The sequence below is a fragment of the Mirounga leonina genome, unplaced genomic scaffold (assembly GCF_011800145.1).
Source record: "Mirounga leonina isolate KUSES-001 unplaced genomic scaffold, KU_Mleo_1.0 Mir_200, whole genome shotgun sequence".
In the NCBI taxonomy this organism is placed as follows: Eukaryota; Metazoa; Chordata; class Mammalia; order Carnivora; family Phocidae; genus Mirounga; species Mirounga leonina.
In genome coordinates, this window is record NW_023270503.1 from 3915105 (window position 1) to 3940305 (window position 25201).

Genomic DNA, 25201 nt, shown 5'->3' on the forward strand with positions numbered 1-25201 from the left:
GGGGGATGGGTTAGCTTGATGATGGGTATTAAAGAGGGCACATTCTGCATGGAGCACTGGGTGTTATGCACAAACAACGAATCATGGAACACTACATCAAAAACTAATGATGTAATGTATGGTGATTAACATAACAATAAAAAATTTTTAAAAATTAATATTGTTTTTGTAGCTATCTGATTCTTACATAGAGAAAATAGCCCTAAAAAGTGGAATGTCTTTTAAAAGATGATCAAGTAAGTTTACATCTGGTGAATCCTCTAGGTGTTGTGACCTTCAAATACGAGGAAAAGGTAAATGATCTGTTGTCAGAGTATAAAGGTACATTTATGTTTTCATTAGTGGTGATAACTTTATGTGGTTTTATCCACATTGTGTGTGTTTGGAGTCAGAGCAGTAATTGGCTTGGGGCCAAAGAGAAAAAAAAGGAGAGCTCTCAACTTTGGCCTTACTGGAACCGTGCTTAACCAAGTTAACTTAAGAGTTAATCTGCACAATGAAGATGAACAAGAATGGTGAAGATGTGATATGTTCAAGTCAGAATTTCTTTTTGATTAACCTAGAGTGTATTCCCCCCCCCAAATTACTGCTTTTTGCTTGTGTGCTTAATGTGTAATCATTCCTAAAATTGAGCAATTTCTTTAGACTAGTACTGAGAAACCACTGCCCAAAGCTAAATAATTAAGGATGTTGTCATTCTCTGTTTCCAAGAGCTGTTGGACCTTGGAGTAGTAGAGGGGTCCAAACTTCTACGTATCGTGTTGCTCACAGCTCTTCTTGGGTGTCTCCAGTAAATGTGAGTCCTCTTAATTACCATATGTTAAACTGCCTTGGGGCTAAAGAACAGTGGTGTAGATGATATCACATAATGTTTCTGAATTTCTAAGGTGAAAGAAAAAAAAGTTGGTATCCTAACTACTTTAAGATAGGGTTAAAGTTAGCTTTGCGTTGTTGAGTGATGCAGGATGTTGCTGCCACTAATATAATTAGGTTTAACCTGAAGAAATGTGCTAAGAACATCAAGGCCTTTTAGGTGTTCCTGTGATTTGGAAAGGATGTAGCAAATGATTTATAAATAGATTGCTTGCACACGAAAGGGCAAATTTGGGCTCACTTCCTTTTTTGCAGGTTTGTGCGAATTGAGCAACTCTTGTTTTCTGCATTAATCTGTTTTTGAGGGGTGTGATCCTTCTTTTAGTAACCTGAGGGTTTTGGCATTAGTTATGTCTGTTAAAGCAACAGAATCCAGAGGCTTGAATTACTCTCAAAGAGAAACTTCTGTGTTAGTCTATTTTAGAGTGTTGTATTATTTTTTTAAGTTGTAACAGTTTTTAGACCTGGAAGACTTAGAATTACAATTGACCCCTGAGGAGGCAGGAGTTAGGAACCTTGACCCCCTGTGCACAGAAAATCTGTGTATAACTTTTAACTTCCTCAGAATTTAACTACTAATAGTCTACGGTTGACCAGAAGCCTTGCTAGTAACACAAACAGCCAATTAACATATATTTTTATGTTATATGTATTATATACTGTTTTGTTTTTTTTTTAAAGATTTTATTTATTCGTTTGAGAGAGAGAGAGAGCATGAGCGGAGGGGAGAGGGAGAAGCAGACTCCCCACTGAGCAGGGAGCCCAACATGGGGCTCGAGATTGCAGGACCCTGAGATCATGACCTGAGCGGAAGGCAGACACTTAACCATCTGAGCCACCCAGGCGCCCCTAAACTATATTCTTACAATGATTTCTGACTTTTTCTAGGCACATGGTTCATCTGTGAATTTTTTCAAACTGTTGCAGATTTCCAAAGTATTTTCCAATATATTTTATGAAAAAAATCTTCATATATTGGACTCATGCAGTTCAAACCCATATTGTTCAAGGAACAGTCACCTGTACTGTTTCTCCTGAGGTTAATATACCCAATTCCCATAAACACCAAAATATTTTCATTTTGTATTATTATTAATCTTTAATTTCTGTTATTTTTTGTGGGGAGCTTTAGTTTGAAAAGTTGCAGCATGTAAATTCTCAGTGTATATTTCTGTTCCTAGGAGATGAATGGAATAGGTCAAACAGTATGTGAAACTGAACTTCTCAGTCCCACCTCTGTGATGTTCATCCATCCCCAGTAAAATTTCACATTCAATTCTTAAAGTATCCCATTCCTTAAATATTCTCTTTAAAAATTCTTAAAAGGTCTCATGGGTCACATATTCAGAATCTTACTTGCCATTTGTTCTTGTTGCTAATAGTAATAGTTTGGTGTTTGGAATGAAACAGACCTGGGGCGCTTGGGTGGCTCAGTCGTTAAGCGTCTGCCTTCGACTCAGGTCATGGTCCCAGGGTCCTGGGATCGAGCCCCGCATCAGGCTCCCTGCTCAGCGGGGAGTCTGCCTCTCCCTCTCCCTCTGCCTGACACTCCGCCTGCTTGTGCTCTCTCTCTCTCAAATAAACAAAATCTTAAAAAAAAAAAAAAAGGAGGGAAAGGAAAGGGAAAGAAACAGACCTTAGTCCCATTCAGTTTCACCACTTATGAGCTGTATGACCTTGAATATATTATATAACCACTGTAAGCTTTAGTTTCCTCATTAATAAAATGGAACTTAGAATACCTATTTGGATTAAGTATGATATTTGTGAAGTACTGCTAATAGCACTCAGTAAATGGTAGTTAATATTTTTGCTCTTTTAACATAAGCTAAAACATAGGGGAAAGAATTAGAATACAGAGTGGTAAGCCAGCCTGATGGTAAAATTCTATCATTTGCATGATTGTCATAATTGCACCTATTCTGGGCAAAGGGTGGGAGATTCAAAGAAACACAAGACATGGTTCTTGCAGTCAGGATGCTCAATCTGTTGAAGATATAAGACAGGTCAATAAAAGGATAAATAAGAAAACAATTTAGCACATGCTAAGTGCCAGATGACTGGTGCAAACGGTGCTTTAAGTATTCAGAGGACAGAAGGGTATTGTAAATGAGCCAATTAGTAAAGGCATTACAGAAGTAGGATTTGAGCTGGGACTCTGACCTTTATTTCTCCCTGTCTTAAATGTCTTGATTTGTATAAACAGAGATAAAGGGTACTTGAGTGGTGAGAGAAAAGGAAGACTGATGTGGCAGATGTTATGGCCATATTACAAATAGTTAATTTTCAGTGAAGGACTGCTGTTAATTATTTGCGGTGAGAAGGAGAATCCAGAAATGCTTTTGTGTAGACTGATAATATTCTTTAGGATATTGCTGTGAGCATATTTTGGATATATCATGGGCAGAATTTATCAAGTTTTATCGAGTACCCACTGAGTACACAGCACAGTAACTAACACTTGCAGACTTTACATAGCTTATTTAGGAAAGCTGCCAATTTTACAGGGTTGTTAATGAATCAGTACCAGTGGCTGGGAGTACAATGTGAAATCCCCACAGGCAGCATAAGAACAGAAATCATTAAACTATCTGTTAGTGTTAGTGGCTTTATGGTGAAAGAAAAAGAAAGAGAGAGAAAGAAAGAAAGAAGAGAGGGAAAAGAGAGAGAAAGAGGGAGGAAGGAAGGAAGAGAAAGAAAAGAAAGAAAAGAAAAAAAAGCACATTCAAGTAATTCAAAGCAAAAACCTCCTCCTCTGCTTCCTCCAGGTGCTTAGCTCTAGATATTATTACATTAGCATCATGTGGTAGGCAACATGGTTCCCATGGCACAGAGGGCTTGTAATATTTACAGTACAGTGAGCTATAAGGGGTGGAGTGTGCTGACTACTATTTGTCCTTGTTCTTATTGGCTTGGTTACCAGTTTAATGGCCTGGTTGCCTATTAATAGCTCAACTTACTTAGCGTTCTATAAGCAAGGGTACAGCTCCTTAGTTTCTAAGTCAAAAACACATGGAAACCATCCAAGTGGACCTGGATCTTTTACACACATAGTAAGGCTACAATTATACATCAATTAATAAAGATCAAGAACTATATAAATGCCATGTTACACTAAGCCCAAATGATAGTTTAATGATACTGATTCAAAGAAGAGCAGCTGCAGCGAAGTGCTAAAACTTTTGCAGATTGTTCCTTATACTCCACTGCACTGAGAGAAAATGGCAGACTGTGAGCACGTAAGAGAAACTGCACGTTTATTTCCACTTAGTGATTCCAAGTAAATAAATGTAAATCCAGAGTAATTTTTTTCCAAAATTAAAGAAAAACTGAAGATTGTAGACTGGCTGGTTATCATCTCTCTAACTTAAAGATGAAAAGCCACTCTTGTTTTAATCATACATTCTTTTTTTGTTATGTTAATCACCATACATTCTTATTACCTCTTTGGAAGTACTTGAGTATGTATATCTGGTGAGAACTCACTTCAGTCCTTTTAACTATCCCAGTCCCTTTAACTGTCCCTGAGTTGGGGCTTGTTCACGTCTGTGGCTCTTCTGCGGTCAGTCTCAAGTTAACTATTCCCACACTACTGGAATTCTCTATTTTGTTGCCATTTTGATGCTTGGAGAACTTCACAGCAAGGCCATACGCCCTGTTTAGTAGAAAATGTTAGTGTCCTAAGATGTTTATTGTGCTTTAAAAAAAATAATAACATCTAGTCTCTTCCTCAATTAAAATCAAAATTAAGTACTGAATACCAGTGCTGTTCTTTATTGCACTTTTACAAATCACTTTGGGGGAAATTTCCAAGTGGAGATTCCCTTTTGTTTTAAAAACTTATCTACCTTATAAAGTTGGTAATATCTCTTTCTTTACCACCCACTCAGCTTTAAAGCGAACTTGTCCGGGGCGCCTGGGTGGCTCAGTTGGTTAAGCGACTGCCTTCGGCTCAGGTCATGATCCTGGAGTCCCGGGATCGAGTCCCGCATCGGGCTCCCTGCTCGGCGGGGAGTCTGCTTCTCCCTCAAGACCCTCCCCCCTCTCCTGCTCTCTCTCTCAAATAAATAAATAAAATCTTTAAAGTGAACTTGTCCTAGGTGAGTGATCTTTTTTTTTTTAATATGACTGGTCTTACTGATAATTAAAAACCAAGCAAAAGGTATTGGTTATTTTTCAATATTTGCAGATGATGCACATTTATTATAGGAAAAAAACGGAAAACACTAAGGCACTCCTTTTCCCCACAAAAACCATTATTCTCATTCTTATCTCCCAAAGATATTTACTATTAAGATCATCCAGGCTTTTTCTGTGTATATATATACTTTTAAAAATGGGATTGTCCTCTGTCTACTGCTTTGTAACCTAATTTTTTTTCACTTAGCATATTGCGAACATCCTGCCATTGTCCTCAAACGCATTTCTTTCATATCCTTTTTAAGAGTTGTTTGTTTTCCATAGAACTGATTCAAATTCTGTCCTGTTGTTACACATTTTGACTATGTCCAGTTTTTTTGCAGTTATAAACAAAACCTCACTGAATGAATATCCTTGTGCTTAAATCTTTGCACATGTCCATAAAAGAAATATCCTGAAGCTCAGTTCTGAGATTGCTAGGCCAAAGGGTATACCTAATTCTAGGGCTTTTGATAGATTGCTAGTTTGCTCACCAGAAATGTACCAGTTTCACTCACATCAACAATTTTAGTAATTCATTTTCATAGCACCCCTGAAATGATATAAAGTGAAATCGAGGTAAATACAGTTTTATTCTGTAATTCATACGAACTTCTTGGAGACCCAGAAAAATTGATCCTCATTTGCCTTTTCCTATCAGGAAGCTATTTCATACCTAAGCACTAATGGAAAATTCTTTAATTTGTGAACTATTTGAGTAAAACTAATAGATGAAGTAATAGTGTATTGATAAGATAAACTAATTATCCTGAGATGTTGTTGAATATATATGTAGTGTTTATGAATTTAAGTTTGCTTCCCACTTTTTCATTTTATTCTAAAATCATCACCATTTTTTGACTTAGAGAACTTTAGACCCAAAAGATAAACAGACTTACCTAGTATCCTGCAGCAAATTAATTCAGATCTTGAGCACCATTTCATTGTTTTCTGTTTAGGAAATGTTAGGCAGCGTTGAGAATTCCCATAGTACCATCTTAACTAAGGATAGTGAAATTTATAAAGATGATCAAATACATTAGTTTGTTAACAGTTTTAAGTATATTGAAGTTAGAATTTCCTGATCCTAACTATAGGAAGGAGTGGGTATATTTCTCAAAGTTGAGGAGGGTAATTTTTTTAGGGAACAAGCTGTTAAATTCTTGAAACAAAAGTTTTCATCTTTGAGATTATGTGAGTATTGGAGAAAGGAGAAGGGTGTGTGTACTTCCTAAAGCTTAAAGCATCTCACCTTGAAATGTCACTGGCAGGTCTAAACAGTAACCAGAGTGGTCCTCTGGCAGACTTAAAGAAAAAAAAGAAAGATGGGAAGGAGAAAGGAGTGCTGGAGTGCAGATCACAGCTGCACGCTAGTTTCAGTAGTAGTGGTTGCCTGTCTCTATCTGAAATCCCGGTGCTTCCTTAATGAAGGTGTATGTTTTAATCACCAGGAGAGAAAACATTTTTGGGTGAAGTTTCACTTTTTGTAGTGGCAGCAGCCCTGGACGTGCTGCTGGAACACAGAGGATGAGTTCAGCACCTTTTCTTCAGATCATATCTCTGCCCGAAGCTCATCTCTTTTACATAGGCAGCTTTTGTTCATGGAGAGCGGACTTCTGCCAACTACTGTCAGAGACCCAGGGTGACTGATAAGGAGTCCAAAGGTCAAAATGGACTCATATAGACTCAGTCTGGATTTCAGGGGAAAAGGCATGTTTTTGGCCAGCAGACATCAAAACTGAATTGCAGGGGCGCCTGGGTGGCTCAGATGGTTGGGCGTCTGCCTTCGGCTCGGGTCATGATCCCGGGGTCCTGGGATCGAGTCCCACATCGGGCTCCCGGCTCGGCGGGGAGCCTACTTCTCCCTCTGACCCTCTCCCCTCTCATGCTGTTTCTCTCTCACTCGCTCTCTAAAAAATAAATAAAATCTTTAAAAAACAAAAAAACAAAAAAAAACTGAATTGCAGATGCCATTTGCATTTCTAATTGGGACTAATGCTTTTTTTTTAAGACTTTATTTATTTGGGGGGAGCGCATTTGCACATGCCTGCTCACATGCATGAGCATGGGGGGGAGGGGCAGAGGGAGATGGAAAGAGAGAGAGAGAATCTTAAGCAGACTCCCTGATGAGCACCAGGCCCATGGCAGGGCTCCATCCCTCAACCCTGAGATCGTGACCTGAGCGAAAATCAAGAGTCAAGAGCTCAACCAGCTGAGCCACCCAGGCACCCCAGGGCTAATGCTTTTTAATTAAATTGGCTTTTTTTTTTTTTAAAGGTTTTATTTATTTGACAGAGAGAAAGACAGCCAGAGAGGGAACACAAGCACGGGGAGTGGGAGAGGGAGAAGCAGGCCTCCCGCGGAGCATGGAGCCCGATGCGGGGCTTGATTCCAGGACCCTGGGATCATGACCTGAGCCGAAGGCAGACGCTTAATGACTGAGCCACCCAGGCACCTCTAAATTGGCTTTTAAGAAGTATTTTGCTCACTTCAGAATTCAAGTATTACAACTGTGTGATCCACCAACCTATTTAAAGATCTCCTTTTTAGTGACCGTCCTTTGAGTGGCTCCTTATAGTCATTGAGACTATAAACTATTGTCCTTGTCCTCTAGTCTAATGGAAAGATTGTGAGCAGGACCAGCCTGATAATTTGCAGGACCTAGTGCAGAACAAAAATGTGGGACCCCTTGTTCAGAAAGAATTAAGAATTTGAAGACAGCAACAACTGAGCATTAAACCAAGTGTAGGGCCCTTCCAAGCACCCACCCTATGCAGCTGCACAGATCACACATCCATAAAGCTGGCCCTGCCTGTTGGATGTGAAATTAAATAGACTTGAAGTTGATGAGAGCTTTCTACTTATTCAGTGTGTCTTTCTGAACCTCTGTTTTCTTTTCCCATTCCATATCTTCCTATTCTGTCATTTTCTATTGTGTTCTGTCCTCTCACCAAAGTTGGACAACCTGCAGCAAGAATTGGGAGTATGTATACTTCTGCCTGTAGTCTATGTGAGCACATTCTTGAATAATATTACCTTCCCTTTGGTGGAACAAACAAGATTAGGATTTTCCTTAAGGAATGACAATTAATTGATTTCAATAAAAACATATTGTGCATTTTATTTTTAGAGTGCTTTCACAATTAATGTAACATTTGAATCAAACAACTACACTTTTGAGGCAATATTTGCCCCCTTATTTTATAGATAAGAAAATTAAGCCTCAGAGAGGTTAAGGGATTTTCTCAAGGTCAGCCAGCTAGTAAGTGAAGTTCAAGCTCATCTCTTCTGATGCTGTGCTTTCTCATTACTTCCTTCTGCCTCTACAGTTCTGCAAGACCAAGGATAAGGTGACTTGAGATAACTTGCTTTCTCAGCATTGATCTGTTTTCCAGAATTTTCTGCCAATTTCCCAAGAATAACTCCTGGGATGTAATCATGAATATTTGCAACAAGTTTTTACTTGTTATTTTCTATAATCCTTGCAATATCCCTGTGAAGTAATATTTTAACATCATTTTAAAGGAAAGATTGAGGTTCAAAGAGATTAAATGACTTGTTCAAGGTTCTGTAAATAATAAGTGAGAGAGCAGTGACTGAAATCCAAGTCCTGTTACTTTATATCCTACGCTTTTGTACTGTGCTGTGTTTGGCTCTAATTAATTTTAAATCTCTACTTAGTAGTAAATACCTATTCATTCATTTATTGATCACCTACAATGTTTTAGGCACTGGGAATGCATCAGTGATCCAAAAAGACAAAGTCTCAGCTCTTAGAATTTACATTCCATCATGTAAATAAATACTATAAGTAATCAGCTGATGGTATGGCTGTAAAGAGAATATAAAGCAGGACAAAAAGATGGAAAATAAACTGGGAGTAGACAGTGCTATTTTAGAAAAAGTGGTCGGGAACCTAATAAATCATTGTTAGAGCCACAAACTGAAATGTAGGTATTTGGTGGAAATGTATAAATCAATTTCTAGGGTACAAAAAAATCTCGTAAACAATATGAGGCCACTGCATTTATGGACATAATGGCAATAGGTGAGGATTGTTAACTATAATAAACATTAATCTTTATAGTAACAGTTACACTTTGCATTTAATCTCCTTTCCCATGTAGCGTGGATTATAAAATCATAAGATCAATAAAGCTCTAAACCTAGTTATTTCCTTCGTGATGCATCACTTACCATATAAAGCAGTGTTTAATGTGTTAGTGACCTTAGACTGCTCACACTCCTAGAAAATAAGTACTGTAATGGCATGTACACGACATGGCATGTTCTGGGCAGCTGTTAGAATTTCTGGAGTATCCATCAGGTTTAGGAAATGTAAAATCTCATATGCTGGTCTGCTTTAATTGTAATGAATTTCAAAATCTTGTCCAAAATTCTTTATTGTACTGAAATTCCATTATATCTAGTACTATAGAGCTTCAGTAAGTGAACTTTCACCTGCTGCTTGGGGATCTTTGTAATATAAACATGTTTGTTATAGAGGGATTTTTAGAAATGGGGAGAGATGGGGGCAGCATAATGGGACAGGTAGAGGATCTTCTCATAGGATTTGCCTGTTGTGTGCTTTAGCATGGCAGAGTCCAAAGTATTAATTAAAAAGCCCCTTTGAAAGTCCCAAACTTTATTCATGTGTGTTTCCTTTGGTTTCAAAGTTAAATCCAAGCATCAATCACTCAGTGTTTGCCTCTTGTTAAAGCTGAGTTGTTATCTGCCAAAAGATGAGGTGGTGATAGTGGGGAGCCTGTTAATTCCCAGCTGCCCATGGTTTCTTTAGGTCAACTACCAGTTTTTTTTAATCCAGAGTTTTTTACACTAGAAATTCATGGATACGGTGGAATCATATGCAGAAGCGAGTTTGTATATGATTGATTGTACATTTATTTTATTGGAGGAGAGGCCATAGCTTGTATCAAATTCTCAAAGGAATCTAGTGACCTTCCCTCCCAACTCCCTCTCACGCCCCAAATTAAGGACCTGGAATAGACTGTTTCAGACATTTGATTTAGAAATTAAATAAACTCTTTTTAAGCTTTTTGACCTTACCAGCAAGATTCATTTTTCCGTTTTTAAACAATCACTCATAATTTCCCAACACTGAAAGATTCTGAACTAACATTTTCTATTGAGAAGGATTGTACAGCCTTTTGAATTCTCTCTCTCTCTCTAATAATAATAATCTTGGAGTAGATACTCCCAAGAATGGAATTTGCTTAAGGAAAACTCGGAATATTACTGTAAAGCCTGAATATTTGTGTTCTTCAACAAACAGTCACAACCTATGTGGTGAGTGTAAAAAGAAGCAATATTGGGTAAAACAGTTCTGGTGCTTTGAACTATATCCAAGAAGGCAAAAATGACTTAAAGTTGTTACTTTGAAGAAGAAGTCGTGATGGGAATTAGAATTTCTAACTGCATTTAATCCAGATACTTATTAAATTAATTATAAAGAGCTTGTTGGGAGGTTTGGGAGACTACTGCCCTGGGCATAGACATTTAGTGTAATGAATGTGTTGTTGAACTCAGTTGTACACTGAGGGTTGAGGATTCTCCAAGCCACTAAAACATTCTTTGCAATTAAGACCAATTTCTGCAGCCTACCATGTATAAATTTTCAGAAGTGTGACAAGTTTTATGTACCATCTTTGCTTTCTTGCCATCTCACATGATTTATTTATTTATTTAGGCCTTAATCCAATGCCTGTTTGGCAAAAAATTCTGGGTTTTACATATAAAGCCTTGAGAAAACTCAGACTAGTTTAACTCTCAGAAATTAAAAACCCTATTAAAAAAACTTTATCTAAGAATTTCTTCCTGTAAGAGGATTATTTCAGTTTTCATTGTCAATTAAGAACACTTACATGTAGGTATTTTTCTTTAAGTAGGGTTTGAGGCAGAGGAAACAGAATATGGGGTTTTTCAAAATTCACTCTTTTTGAAATACTGAACTATTTATGTAGCTTTTAGTTTAGAAGTAAATACTGGAAAATGAAGATACAAATATAACATATAAACTGTATGTTTAGTTATCTTTTTGGTAACTATTGTTTAAATCTGTCACTGTAGAAATGTTAAAATATATTATGAAGAGAAAAACAATATTCAGAATGTTGCCTTTTTAGTATTAACTATTAACTGAAAAAATGTAAAGCAGATTTCATAAACCTCTTCAGTGACACTAGAGAACTTTGGGAAAGCATCCAACATCTGCTTATCTTTCCTACAGTGGAAATGTTCATAATTGAAATGTGCAGTTTCCTCTGAATGAAGATAAATAGACTTCTGTTTGTTATACTTATATTTTAGAAGTATATTTACTGCATTCTTTAAATGTATTTAATTTTTTCCCCTGACAGTCGGGGAGATACCAAAACATCTGATTGTTATTGGGGTTTTCTTAGCTTTCTCTTAAGGGCATTGTATTTTTCTTTAAGATATTTTCCTCAGACTTTTTTGATTCCAGATTTAGGGGCCAGTTTAGCCAAGCAGGTTCCCCCTTACCCCCCATTATACCTGCATTACCATGTCTCTGACTCAGTTCAACACATTCTTTATTACAAAATCCATGTTCCAACAAACTGAGGGTTCTAGAGGGGAGGGGGGTGGGAGGATGGGTTAGCCTGGTGATGGGTATTGAGGAGGGCACGTTCTGCATGGAGCACTGGGTGTTATGCACAAACAATGAATCATGGAACACTACATCTAAAACTAATGATGTAATGTATGGGGATTAACATAACAATAAAAAATAATAATAACAAAATCCATGTTCCATAACTTTTTTTTCTTAACTTTCCATAACTTTCTTTCCTTTTTTTTTTTTTTTTTTTTTGCAAATATGTAAGTCAGGTTTGCCTCCATTTGGTTCTTCTTTTGTTGGATGCTGGGTCTTGGAGGCTGTCAGCTGGACACTGCTGGAGGGTTCTACCCAGCCAGACCCTGGTGTTTTGATATAATGGTGATTCCTGGGTTGAAAACCTGTTTGTTCCAATTCCCAGGAGACCAAACTGTTGAAATGTTTTACCCTGTTGACCTGGGCAGCTCTTTGTCTCTGGCTAAGACATGGCAGGCAGTCCTGGCAAGTGAGTTACCTAAAAGATATTCACTGTTTTGCTTTAGTCATGACTATGCCAGAGTTTGTGGTAGAGATTGCTCTGTACATACTAGACCTTATACCTCTGCTCAGAATGAAATAAAATTGAGCATTGGTGGTTCTATTGGTTGCCAAGGAATGCATCATTACAGTTTTTTTGTTAGTGTCTTCCCCTCTCAGCTGAAATAAAACCCCACTGCCGTGATCCTACACCTAGGTCTGAGTCTGTCTTTAATGGGGTAGGCATACCTTGCCTAAATATAGTGAGGTGTAGACTTGGCCAATATGTAGAGAGACAGTAGAATGACCTTAGCTGGCCTTCAATACTAGTGTTACAATTAAATTTAAAGAAATAGGGACACTGATCTAGTTATGCTTATAGGCTGAGGTGCTCTTTCCAGCTGCTCAGCTTCCTTAAGTAAAAAGTTGTCTGCGCTAAACCAATAAATTGTTTTAAAAGCTAACGTTAGTCACTTCAGAAAGAAGCCAGAAGTTCATGCCATATGAAAACATGCCTAAAGAGTGATTTCTTTTTCTATTTAATTGACCTAAAGTTAACGTTTATTCAGGATGTAAAAGGTAAAGCCTAAGGTTTATGTACTTTAGAATAATAACTTGCATTTATATAGTCCCAATACTTGCTACTTTCTAGAAAGCCTACAGCAACTTTTGTCTACTAAGAAGAAAGGATATTTTATCCCCAAGCATGTGAGACAGGGTAGAAATATCTAATCCTGTTTTACAGATGAAGAAATTCAGATAAAGAGAAGTACAATGATTTTCTAGAGGACTAAATGAATCAGTAATATGGCCAGTGCAGTATACCACCCTTTAGCTCAAGCAGCCATCCATTACCCTCCTTTAAGAGTGTAAAACAACCCAGGCAGTCTTCCTATCCTTTTTTTTTTTTTTCTCTTAATTAGCCAACACTGGGCTTGGGGAGGGCTAGGATTCCACTTGCAGAAAGATTTTCCAGTGGAAGCTTGAATTCAGTAAACAAATTAACTGTTTGGTTACTGAACAGGAACCAAGAGGATTTAAGTCACATTTGCAGAATAGTCCGTCCCATTGTGACATAACTTTTTAGAGCATTCTTTGAGAGTTATCTCTTCTGCTATAAAAAACTTAGTTGTATTTTTTTAATTGTTTAATAACTCCTGAAATATGGTGATGATTTCATCTTGAACCAATGGAGTGCTTTTAAGGTTCGTAGTGAAAATCTCTTAAAAATGATAAACTTGGGGGCGCCTGGGTGGCTCAGTCGGTTAAGCGACTGCCTTCGGCTCAGGTCATGATCCTGGAGTCCCTGGATCGAGTCCCGCATCGGGCTTCCTGCTCAGCAGGGAGTCTGCTTCGTCCTCTGACCCTATCCCCTCTCAGGTGTTCTCTCTCTCTCATTCTCTCTCTCTCAAATAAATAAATAAAATCTTTAAAAAAAAAATGATAAACTTGGGGAGTTTAAAATGTTATATCAGGAAATTGAGAGCCAGTTGTCTCACCTCAGATTAGTATGATTCATTAGTGACACAACAAGAATTCCAGGCCACTTGTCAGTTCCATGCTTTTCTCTCTACCTTTGCATGTTTCCCTGCAAGAGGTGAGATACTTCTTTTGTAAATAGAGAATCTGCCTAAAGTGCTAAAACGGACTCAAAGGCATTCAGCCATAGGTAAAGTGAGATTAGAAAACTCTGGACAGTTGAGTCCTTGCCAAGTGTGCACCTAAGGCTTACTGCTTCCCCCAAGTCAGTGAAAATGTGATCTGAGAACTGGAAGTCTATTTGTGGAAAGGTTTGATATAGCTATCTTATCATATTTCCCATCCTGTTTCACTCAAACATCTTGTTTACTGTTAGGATCTCATTTGTAGACAAGAAGTAGGAAGCAAAGATAGTTGCCTATTATAACATGGCAACTGCACTGTGGTTTAGATACATATTGAATCAAGTCTTATTCCCCAGACTTACCCATTCCTTTCTTCTGGATAGCCTGTAGTGGTATAAATTCTTTTTAATTACAAATTCTTTTAAATATAAATATAAATATAAATTCTTTTATATTCTGTAATATAAATTCTTTTAAAATTCTCCAATAGCTGTGTTTCACACAAGCACTGATTTTAGAGGTGGGGAAATTATCTGTGAGAACTGTCTTTTAATAGATAGTTTTTAATAATAGGTATTTAGCTGAGAACCAAGGAGATTTAGCACTACTCGCTTAGCAGTTCTTCACTAATGTCCTATTCTGATGTAAAACAAATGATTTTATAAAATTCACTTGCCTTCCTTTGATGGAAGCTAGCTTCAGGTTTCTGATAATCTTTTGCTTGTTACTATGTTCAGACAACTGAGTAACTAAGTTTGCTGTCTTTTATGAATGGTTTAAAATGCTGGTTCCAGAACTTAGCTTCATTGTCTTTAATTTAACTTAAGCCCTCACTGTATCATCAGCATATTGTCATATCCGTTGAATGGGGAAGAAGGAAGGAGGGAAGTCCTTTGTGTAAAAACATTCTCCTCAGCTGTTCTTCCTTGAAGCTGGAAGTTTGGTGCCTGGCAGGAAATGATACAGACATGTGTGATAACAAAGTGACATGAGGAAGAATTGCCTGTAAGGTTCTTGGACTTGTCCAGGATGATTGGCTGTCAGCTGGCAGATAGATAGGGTAAGGCAGATTTTATCTCAAAATCTGAGGGTTAACAAAGTATAACTTAAGAGAAAGAAACCTAGTTTGAGAAAAGTTTGGACAGAGCAGGTGGTATGAAAGCTAATAGCCATGTAAATACACTTCTTTCTTTGACCCTCCTGGGTGAGAGTCTTAAAGCATTGGAATTTGTTAAAGGGAAAAAATGATCTGTCTGAAGAGCCAGGAGGTACAAAGAAAAAGACATTCTTTGAGTGCAAGGAATTTGCGCATATCAAAGCTTTTCTCTCTCAGGTTTTTCTGACAATTTGAATTTCTTTATGGAACAAATTTTCCATCTGTACCAGAAAGTAAGCTAGACAGCTGTCCCCAAGATATCCATCTACTCTTCATTCCCATTTGCTCCGATCAAACCACCCTTCTTTCTCACCTGGAATATGAAAGTAACATCTATCTCCCCTTTTCTAAGTTTTAACACTTTCCAATCCATTCTCCTTGCTGCAGTTGGAGAAATCTTTCCGGAAATGCAAACTTTGGATCTCTGTTATCTTCAGAATAAAGTCCAAATTATTTGGCAAGTTGTGTAAGACCTTTCAGTTCTGTGCCCTGCTTACCTCTCCCCATCTTTATTGCGGCCCTTCCTCTACTTTGCACAATATAGTGAGGTTATATTAGCAGTTTAGGTAGCTTTATCCTAACAAATTTATATGAACCTACAAATTATCAGCTCCATTGTCATGTTAGCAGTAAGTGGAGCTTTTATAGGACCTAGAAGAGGCTCCTGTGCCTGAATAAGGGGTGTCTAGAATCTTTTGCAGTTAACTTGCCCAGAAGGCAAATGTAGGACAATAACCCACGTAACACACCCAACTTCTCAGAAAAGGGAAGTTCAAAACTGAACGCTAAATAGAACTTTGTGAGAACTTTGCAAGCAAGTTGAAAGTTATTTTGTGAGTAGAAGTTCCCCACTCGCATCAGGCATGATTGAAGGCTGCAAACAAGAAGTAGGCAGCCTTTTCCTGTAGTCTGTGTTGCAGACACATGGGCTTAGGCATTTGCTACATGAGCACCAGAAAAGGGGTTTTACATAGTGACTTTCACACTGTATTGTCCTCCAAAGTGCGCTTGAGTCTTTAGCACCGTCCCTGTTGTCATTTGCAGATCACATTTACTAAACACTCTGTCCGTGGCATTAGACTGGGCACTATGTAAAGCAGGGCGAAGGCACTCGCCCTCCATTGCCTTACATGGGAAAGCGAACAATACAGACCTAGGAGTATTCATCTTGCTAAACAGAATAAAGTTTAATAAATAAAAGCAAGACAATAGAACAGATAAACGTATTTATTATCTTTGCTTTTACATGAATTCTTTTGTACATAATAAGCATTTTTATTTGGAGTTGGAACAAGAAGGGAGGAGTAAGGCATCTTGCTTCCCACTCAGATTTTTCCATGGGAGATTGTGCCCTATCTCTCTTACCACAGAGATAGGCAGCCCCTGCAAAGAGCTGAGTGGCACCGACTGAGAGCCTCAGTCACTGGAGCGGAGGAGACACATGGGCAGCTTGAGTCCTCCTTGTTTGAATAGCAGACTTTGCTGAGGGCAAAGCATTTGGGCAGAGAAGTGGCTCATAAATGAGGAACTTCATCCAAGAAACTATGTGTTTCTCAGCCCTTAGGGTTCTAATTGTTGGTTTCTTCACAGCTCACTTTCTCTCAGGCCCCACCCCTCCTCACTTTGGAGAACTTGTTGACAACAGCTTTACTTTTTCAAGTCTTGCACAAAGGCAGATGTCTCTGAAAAGCAGCTTACGCAGAACATCTGTGTGCTTGACTCCGTTCCCACGGTGTGTTTTCCTGTACTGCTCTTTTTTGGGGGTGGGGGGAGGGTCCTTTTTAGAAATTGAAAACACAGTATATAACAACATCATTAAAGAGAAATTTGCAAAAAGAGAAAACTATCACCCACAATGTCACCTTCCTTTGCTAAGAGCCATTTCCACTCCTGCCTTATTACCTTCCCGTTCTTCACATGCATGGCTTTTTTGCATGGTTATGGCCTTTCTCTTAAGCAGAAGTTCAGGTAATTTGAAATACAGCTACTTCCTTTTTTTTTTTTTTTCCTGACTCTAGCATAATTTGGTTTTGGGTCTTGAGTTACCAAAAGGGCATTGCGATTTTATCAGCATTTTGTCATTGAGTTCTACTTTTTATTTTCCTTTCCTACACCCAGGTATTCTAGTTTTTAGAGTATGGCTGAGACCTAACCTTTATTTTTAAAAGTAAGACATATATGTATGTGTAGGATTTTTAATTTCCTTAACACTTAAAAACTGGTATCTTAAATTACATTGATTTTTAAGGCACATTACTGGGCCCACTCCAGGACAGCCTTTTTTAGGAAAAAAAACGTGTCTACAATGTAAAACTATTGATTTGCTGCATTCAATATACTTACTAAGGTTTTAAGATATGCACGTAAAAATAGAAATAGAATGTATTATTTTTTACCCTAATAGATGACAGAAAATAGAAAAATAAAAGCAACATAAATAGAAAACACTTATTAGTCCACATGTCAGTATTCACAGTAAATATAAATAAAACTTACCAATTCATGCAGCCAAAAGAAAAAAGATGTCTTTTGTCCTTTGTGTATGCAAGCCTCAACTCTCCCAACACCTGACTAGTCCCGTTGGTAGCAGTGCTTCACTTGTAACTAGTAGTTTACCTTATCAAGCTGTCTCACCTTTTGTTCTCTAATGATAAGGCCATATCCATGTCTCTCATTATTCTTCCTTTCTTGTTTTACAAAAAAGAATGAAATGGAGCGTATCTTCTTGTTTTGCTAAAATGGAATATCTTCAGCCACCTTCCTTTTAGAAACTGTGGTCCCCTGTGCTTAGATATTTAAAGGATGAATCTCTGGGGTGTGTAGGGTCCTCCGATGACTAAGCAAGTCTACACAACTCACATACAGCCTCACTAGCTGTCTGCTACCATGTGAGAAAATGGTAGGATTAGGATTGCAGCTCTCCTTCCAGTCATTGTACAAAAATTTTGCCTTTGGCAGTTAAAGTCATTTCCTTTTGTTCCTTATGTTTTCCTGTGTCTTGAGTTGCCATTTGGGAGTTTATAGGACCTAGTTCAACCAGGATCTAAAAGCAATCTAGGCATGGGATTGTACTACAGTATCTGTTGCTACACTGGAGCAAATATGTGACTTTTTTTTTTTTTTTTTTTTTAAGTAATCTCTACACCCAACATGGGGCTCAAACTCACAACCCCAAGATCAAGAATCACATGCTTCACTGACTGAGCCAGCCAGGCACCCAGAAACATATGAAATTGAAATTTACACTTGGATCATTTTGATTGGAATATTTTTCTTTTTTTCAAATCCTAACTAAAATGTTTGGAATTCTCATTGCTTCACATTGCACTCTAGAGTATTGCAAAATACTACTGTGTGAACCCTTTGTCTCTAGCTCTCTGATTTCTTATGAATAGTATTTGGAAAATAGGGAAGAAAGTGCTTTGGGTCATTGCTTCTTCATAAATTGATCTAAAATGTGCATTTAGTAAATTTGAAAAATTATTAAACATTAGATCAGGCATCAAGAAAGCTCAACAAATTAAATTTGCGAGGAACCAGTGGGGTAAACTTTTCATCTCTACTGGTGGTGCAATTCTATGGTGAGTCTGTAATGATTAAGGAGGAAGAAAGTAGGAAGCAAGGAACATTGGACTGGTTAAAAACTGTGAGCTAATTAAGCCTCAGACTGCTGCTTGCTTTCTCTTTTTCCTTTTCTTTGACAACTCCTTAAATTGTCCTTTGAACTTTGCCTTTTGCTATTTGTTTTTGTTTTCTCTTCCTTTTCCTCTTCCTCCATCATCATCATCATCATCACTATTTTACAAAAGTTAACTGTTTTTTAATTGACAGAACCTAAGCACTGGCAACAGTGTTCCTCCTGGATTTCATTGTGTGTTAGTACATGGCCAAGGGGATCTGTAATACGCATTAAAATAGTTATGAAAATAAGGATTTGCCCAAGGACTTTAAAGTCAGTGCAGTGATAAAGAAAACCAGGCAATAGATTTAAAAGACATTCAAACTTTGCCATGCCTTTCTCTATTCCCCTTTGTTTGATATTTAAGAATTATTATTTGGGGGGCACCTGGCTGGCTCAGTTAGAAGAGCATGAGACTCTTGATCTTAGTGTTGTGAGTTTGAGCCCCACATTGGGTGCAGAGATTACTTAAAAAGATAAAATCTTAAAAAAATATATTTTTGAGGGACTTTTAAGAGTGTCTGTTGCAAATTATTTCATTTTCTTAGCCTACTAAGGTAGATAACAACCCTAGGAGAAATGGTTTGATAAGGAAAATTGACAGACTAGTGTTCTACAGACTGTATTAAATGTTTGTGGCCAGGGAGTTTTGAGAATTACTCGTAAGACTGCAATAAAGTAGCACTGAACTCTGAACTGACTCAATTTAAAAAGAAAGAAACAAACAAACAAACCCTTGGTTTTCTGATGTTTGAGAATTCTCAACCCAGTTGCTACCCTGGTGGGTAGGCTGCAATGGGACTGCATTGTACAGAACAAGCAAAGAACTCAAACTGCTGAAGAAGCCATGGAATGGAACTTTAAAAAAACAAAAACAAAAAACTTGGAAGTAAGTCTAAATTTTTATCCCTGCTCTATCCTACTGATTGTGTAATTGGTAAGCTTAGGCAAGTTACTCTCATCGATGTTTCTTCATCTATGAAATGGGAAGAATGACTTCCTTTCATAGAGTTGTTGTGAGATAGTGATGTAAAATCATGCCTGACACAGGGTGTGTATTCAATAAATGAAAATTACAACATCTTCTTTATTTTATGATGCTCGGAACCAGAGAGAACATTTTGATGGATATGCCATTGTACCAGATTGCAAGTTTTTTTGTTTTTAAAGATTTTATGTATTTATTTGACAGAGAGAGACACGGTGAAAGAGGGAACACAAGCAGAGGGAGTGGGAGAGAAAGCAGGCTTCCCACAGAGCAGGGAGCCCGATGCAGGGCTCGATCCCAGGACCCTGGGATCATGACCTGAGCCGAAGGCAGATGCTTAATGACTGAGCCACTCAGGTGCCCCCAGATTGCAAGTTTTCACAAATAATGAAATAATGGTAAAGTTGTTGTCATCATTATCAACAAAAAGCTGTCTAGTAGACAGTTGATTGTATAGGTCTAAGGCTCTGGTGATAGATCTGAGCTGCAGAACCAGTGTGGAAGTTGTAGCAACCCACTTTATGATGGTTCCCATTGATTCTTGACTTGCAGTATTTACATCCCTATGCAGTCTCCCTCCTACATTAGATATGGTTAACCTGTATAACTAATAGCGTGTTGCAGAAATTATGGTGTGTAGGGGCGCCTGGGTGGACCAGTCAACTGAGCGTGTGATTCTCGATTTCGGCTCAGGTCATGTCTTGGGGTCATGAAATTGAGCCCTCGCGTGGGGCTCTGCGCTCAGCGGGGAGTCTGAGGATTTCTCTCCCTCTCGCTCTGCCCCTCGCCCTGCTTGCACGCACACTCACTCACTCTCTGTCTCTAAAAAGTGAAAAGAATAAATCTTTAAAAATAAATAATCTTTAAAAAAAGAAAGAAAGAAATTACGGTGTGTAACTTCCAAGGTTAAATCATAAAACATTGCACTTCTGCCTTTTTCTCTCTGGATCACTTACTCTGGGGAAAGACAGCTGCCATGTCATAAGAGTACTCAAGTAGAACAGTACAGAAGTTTACATAGCAAAGAACTGAGGTCTCCTATTAGTAGCCATCTGACGGAGCCATTTTAGAAGCAGATCTTTCAGTCCTATTCAGGGCTTCAGATGCCTGCTGCATCCTGGTAAGAGACCCTGAGCCAGAACCACCCAGCTAAGCTGCTCCTGAATTCCTAACCCACAGAAACTGTGTGAGATAATGAAGGATCTTTATTGTTTTAAGCTTCTACATTTTAGAGTAATTTGTTACTCAACAATAGATAACTAATCAGAAGTCATCTATATATAGGATAAAGTGGCCATGAGGGTGGTGAAGAGAGTGAACACATGAGAGTCACAAGAGAGGGGATTATAGTCAGAAAGTGGGAATTTAGTTTCTGAAATCAAGTCCATCAAGATCTGATGCCTTCCAAAGGGACTCTGAGAATTAGAAATCTAAATGGAGTCCAGGTAGAAGTCTTTGAATATTAGGAGGATGAGAAATTTGGGGACAAAACTGTTGGATGTTCATCTATATGAATAATGGAATCCCTCTCCCTCTCCTTCTTTCCCTCTCTCCCTTTCTCAAAAATAAATAAATAAAATCTTAAAAAAAAAAGAAAAAAGCAGCAGCTTTGCATTAGGGTGAAAGAGAAATCTGAAAACAGATTTGGGTTCAACATTTTGGCCAAGTGCTTAAAAGCCCAGCTTGCATTCCTTCTGCAGGTGTGTTTTAAATACCTGGAAAGGCATTTGTTGAATCATGCAAATGAAATGATTTTTCAAATGCTGAACAGTTTCTGAGTTAATATCCTTTTGTTTTGTCTTGTTTTTATTCCCACCAACTATTTTAAATTTGGTCTCAAGTAATATTGGTCATGTCTTGGTAACCAATACATCTGGCAATTTAAATACTGAGAAAGAACTGTTCAGGTCATTTACTTTCTGGTCCAAACAGCTTTTAAGCTTTACCTTTTTGAAAGAGAAGTATTTAAGTCCAGAGTTTAGGGCCACAGGACTGAGAAGCTTTGTTAATTCAGCTTGTAAAGGAAATGGGCTCCTTTGAGCTGAGGCCCTTTCTCCTCTCCTTGGAGAAGGACCTTCTTGAGAACAAGATTCTCACTCTGTATGGCCTTTATTATATTGAGGTAAGTTCCCTCTAAACCTACTTTGTTGAGAGTTTTTATCATGAACAGATGTTGAATTTTGTCATATGCTTTTTTCTGCATCTATTGAGATGATCATATGGTTTTTATCCATCATTTTGTTAATGTGATATATTGATTGATTTACAGATGTTGAACCATCCTAGAAAAAATCCCACTTGATCATGATGAATGATCCTTTGAATATGTTGTTGTATTTGGTTTGCCAGTGTTTTGTTGAGGATTTTTGCATCCACGTTCATCAGGGCTATTGGCCTTTAGTTATCTTTTTTGCTAGTGTTTTTGTCTGGTTTTGGTATCTGGGTAGTGCTGGCCTCATAGAATAAATTTGGAAGTTTATCTTCCTCTTCTGTGGTTTGGAACAGTTTGAGAAGAATAGGTATTAACTAGGGCGCCTGGGTGGCTCAGTTGGTTAAGTGACTGCCTTCGGCTCAGGTCATGATCCTGGAGTCCAGGGATCAAGTCCCGCATCAGGCTCCCTGCTCAGCAGGGAGTCTGCTTCTCCCTCTCCTGCTCCCCCCTCTCGTGTGCTCTCTCTCTCTCATTTTCTCTCTCAAATAAATAAAATCTTTAAAAAAAAAAGAATAGGTATTAACTCTTTAACTGTTTGGTAGAATTCACCTGTGAAGCCACTTGGTCCTGGACTTGAGTTTTTTTATTGCCAATTCAATTTTGTTGCTAGTAATTGGTTTGCTCAGATTTTCTATTTCTCCCTGATTCCATTTTGGAAGATTATATGTTTCTAGGCATTTAGGTATCCATTTCTTCTAGGTTGTCCAGTTTGTTGGCACATAATTTTTCACACTAGTCTCTTATAATCCTTTATATTTCTGTGGTGTCGGTTACTTCTCTTTCATTTCTGATTTTATTTATTGAGTCCTCCCTCTTTTTCTTTTGCATCCATTTCTTTTCTTATGTAGGCTTTCTTTCCCCTCCTTCCTGAGCCCCACGGTCTTCCTAACTTTTTGTTTTTGGCATCTAGTTTCTGATATTTTTTTAAAAACAATGTTTAATAGTCATCAAACTTATTAAAGGAAAAAGGGGAAGAAGCAACTTTAAGAAACAACGTGAAAGTATTTGCCTCATTGGAATATGTCTAAACTTTTCCCCACTGGAATCTGAGCTTAATCTTCAGGATACTGTGAAAAATAGAACAAATATCACACCAGGCTTTGCAGTAAAATCCTGTCTTTGTTCTCTTTAGATGAACTGACCAGATGTGTTTTTAACCGCTGGTTGCTTCAAATTATTAGGCCCACAGTATGTCCTGTTGTGGGAACATCTAACTCAGGATAACCCGTTAAAGTGCTGCCCTGGCTGTCAGATGACATGGGGCTTAGTCTGAGTTCTAACTAACTAGCTGTGTGACTTGCAACAAGTCATTAAATTCTTTGAACTTCAATTGATATATCAGATTCTCTGTTGCAAGATCAGAAATGATTTTTAACTATCTTAACCAGAATATTTGTTGGAAGGAAATCAGAGCTCACCTAATGGACAGGAGGCTTAGGGAACAGGCAGGAGCCAAGGGCATTCAGGGAAGCCCAGGGAGTAGGAACAGACTGATCTATACCTTGCCTTTCTCCCCACAGTGAATGTGACCGTCCCCCACCATCTCTACTCCACTCCTTTGGGTAACTTGTCTTAAGATTTGGGGAGAATTTCCAACTGTCCAGGCCTAAACCACATGCCAGGTTCCTGCAAGGCCCCTTACAGTTCCAGAGTTGGAGACCACCAAGACCATGCACATTTGGAGGGATTCCCCAAGTAGAGACCAGAGGGAGATTAGGAAGGAGATATCTATTGCTGGACAGCCAAAAATAACAAATGTCAATTCAGATGTACCCCAATCTGTGGAAATTGGAAGGTTGAGTTATATGGCCAGTGGTAAAATTATTGCTCCTACGGGCGCCTGGGTGGCTCAGTTGGTTAAGCGACTGCCTTCGGCTCAGGTCAGGATCCTGGAGTCCCGGGATCGAGTCCCGCATCGGGCTCCCTGCTCAGCAGGGAGTCTGCTTCTCCCTCTGACCCTCCTCCCTCTCATGCTCTCTGTCTCTCATTCTCTCTCTCTCAAATAAATAAATAAAATCTTTTAAAAAAATAAAATAAAATAAAAAATTATTGCTCCTACATTATGATTCTATCTGAACATTTCTAAGATGCACATGTTTGAGGCAAAATGGAATCATTACAAGATCTTACCAAGTAAATGAGCATCCAAAATGAACAAAAGGAATGTTCTGGGTTTGTTTCTTCTTCTGTGTATGCTTATAGGGAAAAGACCAGGATAGTCCTGAAGGAGTTTTTCCCTCAGCCTTAAACAAATAGACCTTTGCTTTTCTTCTTAGATTGTAGAAAAGTAGGAAAGGGGGAAAACAAACAGCTGCATCTGAGGGCAGTTGTGCTGGACATTGTACAGGAAAGTTTAAGTGGAAGATTAGCTGGAACTAAAATGGTTTGATGGTTATAGTTAATGAGTAAGAACTGGAGTCCTAAGTTCTTAGCTACTTTGCCAATAACTTGTCTACTAATGTACCCCAGCCTCTGCTTGTCTGCCTATGAGGAGAGAAATAATCCTAGTGCCTGCATTCACAGGCATGTGTCTGGAGTTTATACCTTGGGGGAGAGGGTTCCAGGTATTGATTGCTGTTCTAATACTGTCATTTGAGCGTATGGCCATGTATGGTAGGGGTGAGGATGGGATTGGGGAATGTTTAATTACAGAGAAGAGTATGTATGATACTTGGATTTAGACATTCTCCCATTATAGTCTAGACTAGTGTCTAGTCCCTAAGTTCCTTTAGGGTTACAGAATCAAACTTTTTCTCACTACTTGGAAATACGCTTTTGACTTTTGCAGCCAGTTTCCTTCCTGTTTTTTGGAGTTAGCCAAACTTTTCAGTAGGTATTGTTATTGGTAGCTCTGTAGTCTTTTGGCCTCTGGTCTGATATTTGAAGCTTTTTATTATGAAATTTCCTTTCTATATGGTATGGTCACGCTGAGTAAGGACATGAATTCCTCTCCACCTAAGGAACTGACAGAAGCTGCCCTAGTGCCCTGAATCTGAAAATTAAACAACTAAATAAGCAGAGAGCACGTATCAAAAAAGGGAGAATGTTAGGATAGAATATATTTGAAACTTCCCCCTAGATGATTATTCCTCAAAACAAAAATAAAACAAACAGTTCAGATTAAGTGTATTTTAGTTTTACATAAATGGCAGCCATATCACTTTGTACAATTTATAGGTAAAACCTAATTTACCTATAAATTTTGGCTTTGACAGAAATACCAAACATTACAAATACTATAAACATGAGAATCTACTTCCTCCATTTTAATATTGAAATAAAAGTATTACATCCACTTTCTGAAACCCAACTTCCCATAGTAAATGATCCATCTCTTCATGTATGTTATATGTAAAACAGAAGACTGTGTATCCAAGTGATACTCTGCAATTTGGC

General features: G+C 38.2%; 1 protein-coding gene and 1 long non-coding RNA gene across 3 annotated transcripts in view; both read left to right on the top strand.

Annotated features, from left to right (window-relative positions):
• SSH2 (slingshot protein phosphatase 2) overlaps window positions 1–25201 on the top strand; it is a 244279-nt gene that overhangs the window by 149945 nt on the left and 69133 nt on the right. The window lies entirely within an intron of this gene.
• LOC118025256 lies at window positions 99–6748 on the top strand. The gene is made up of 2 exons (XR_004683266.1): window positions 99–796; window positions 4764–6748. It is a non-coding gene; the product is annotated as an uncharacterized LOC118025256 (long non-coding RNA).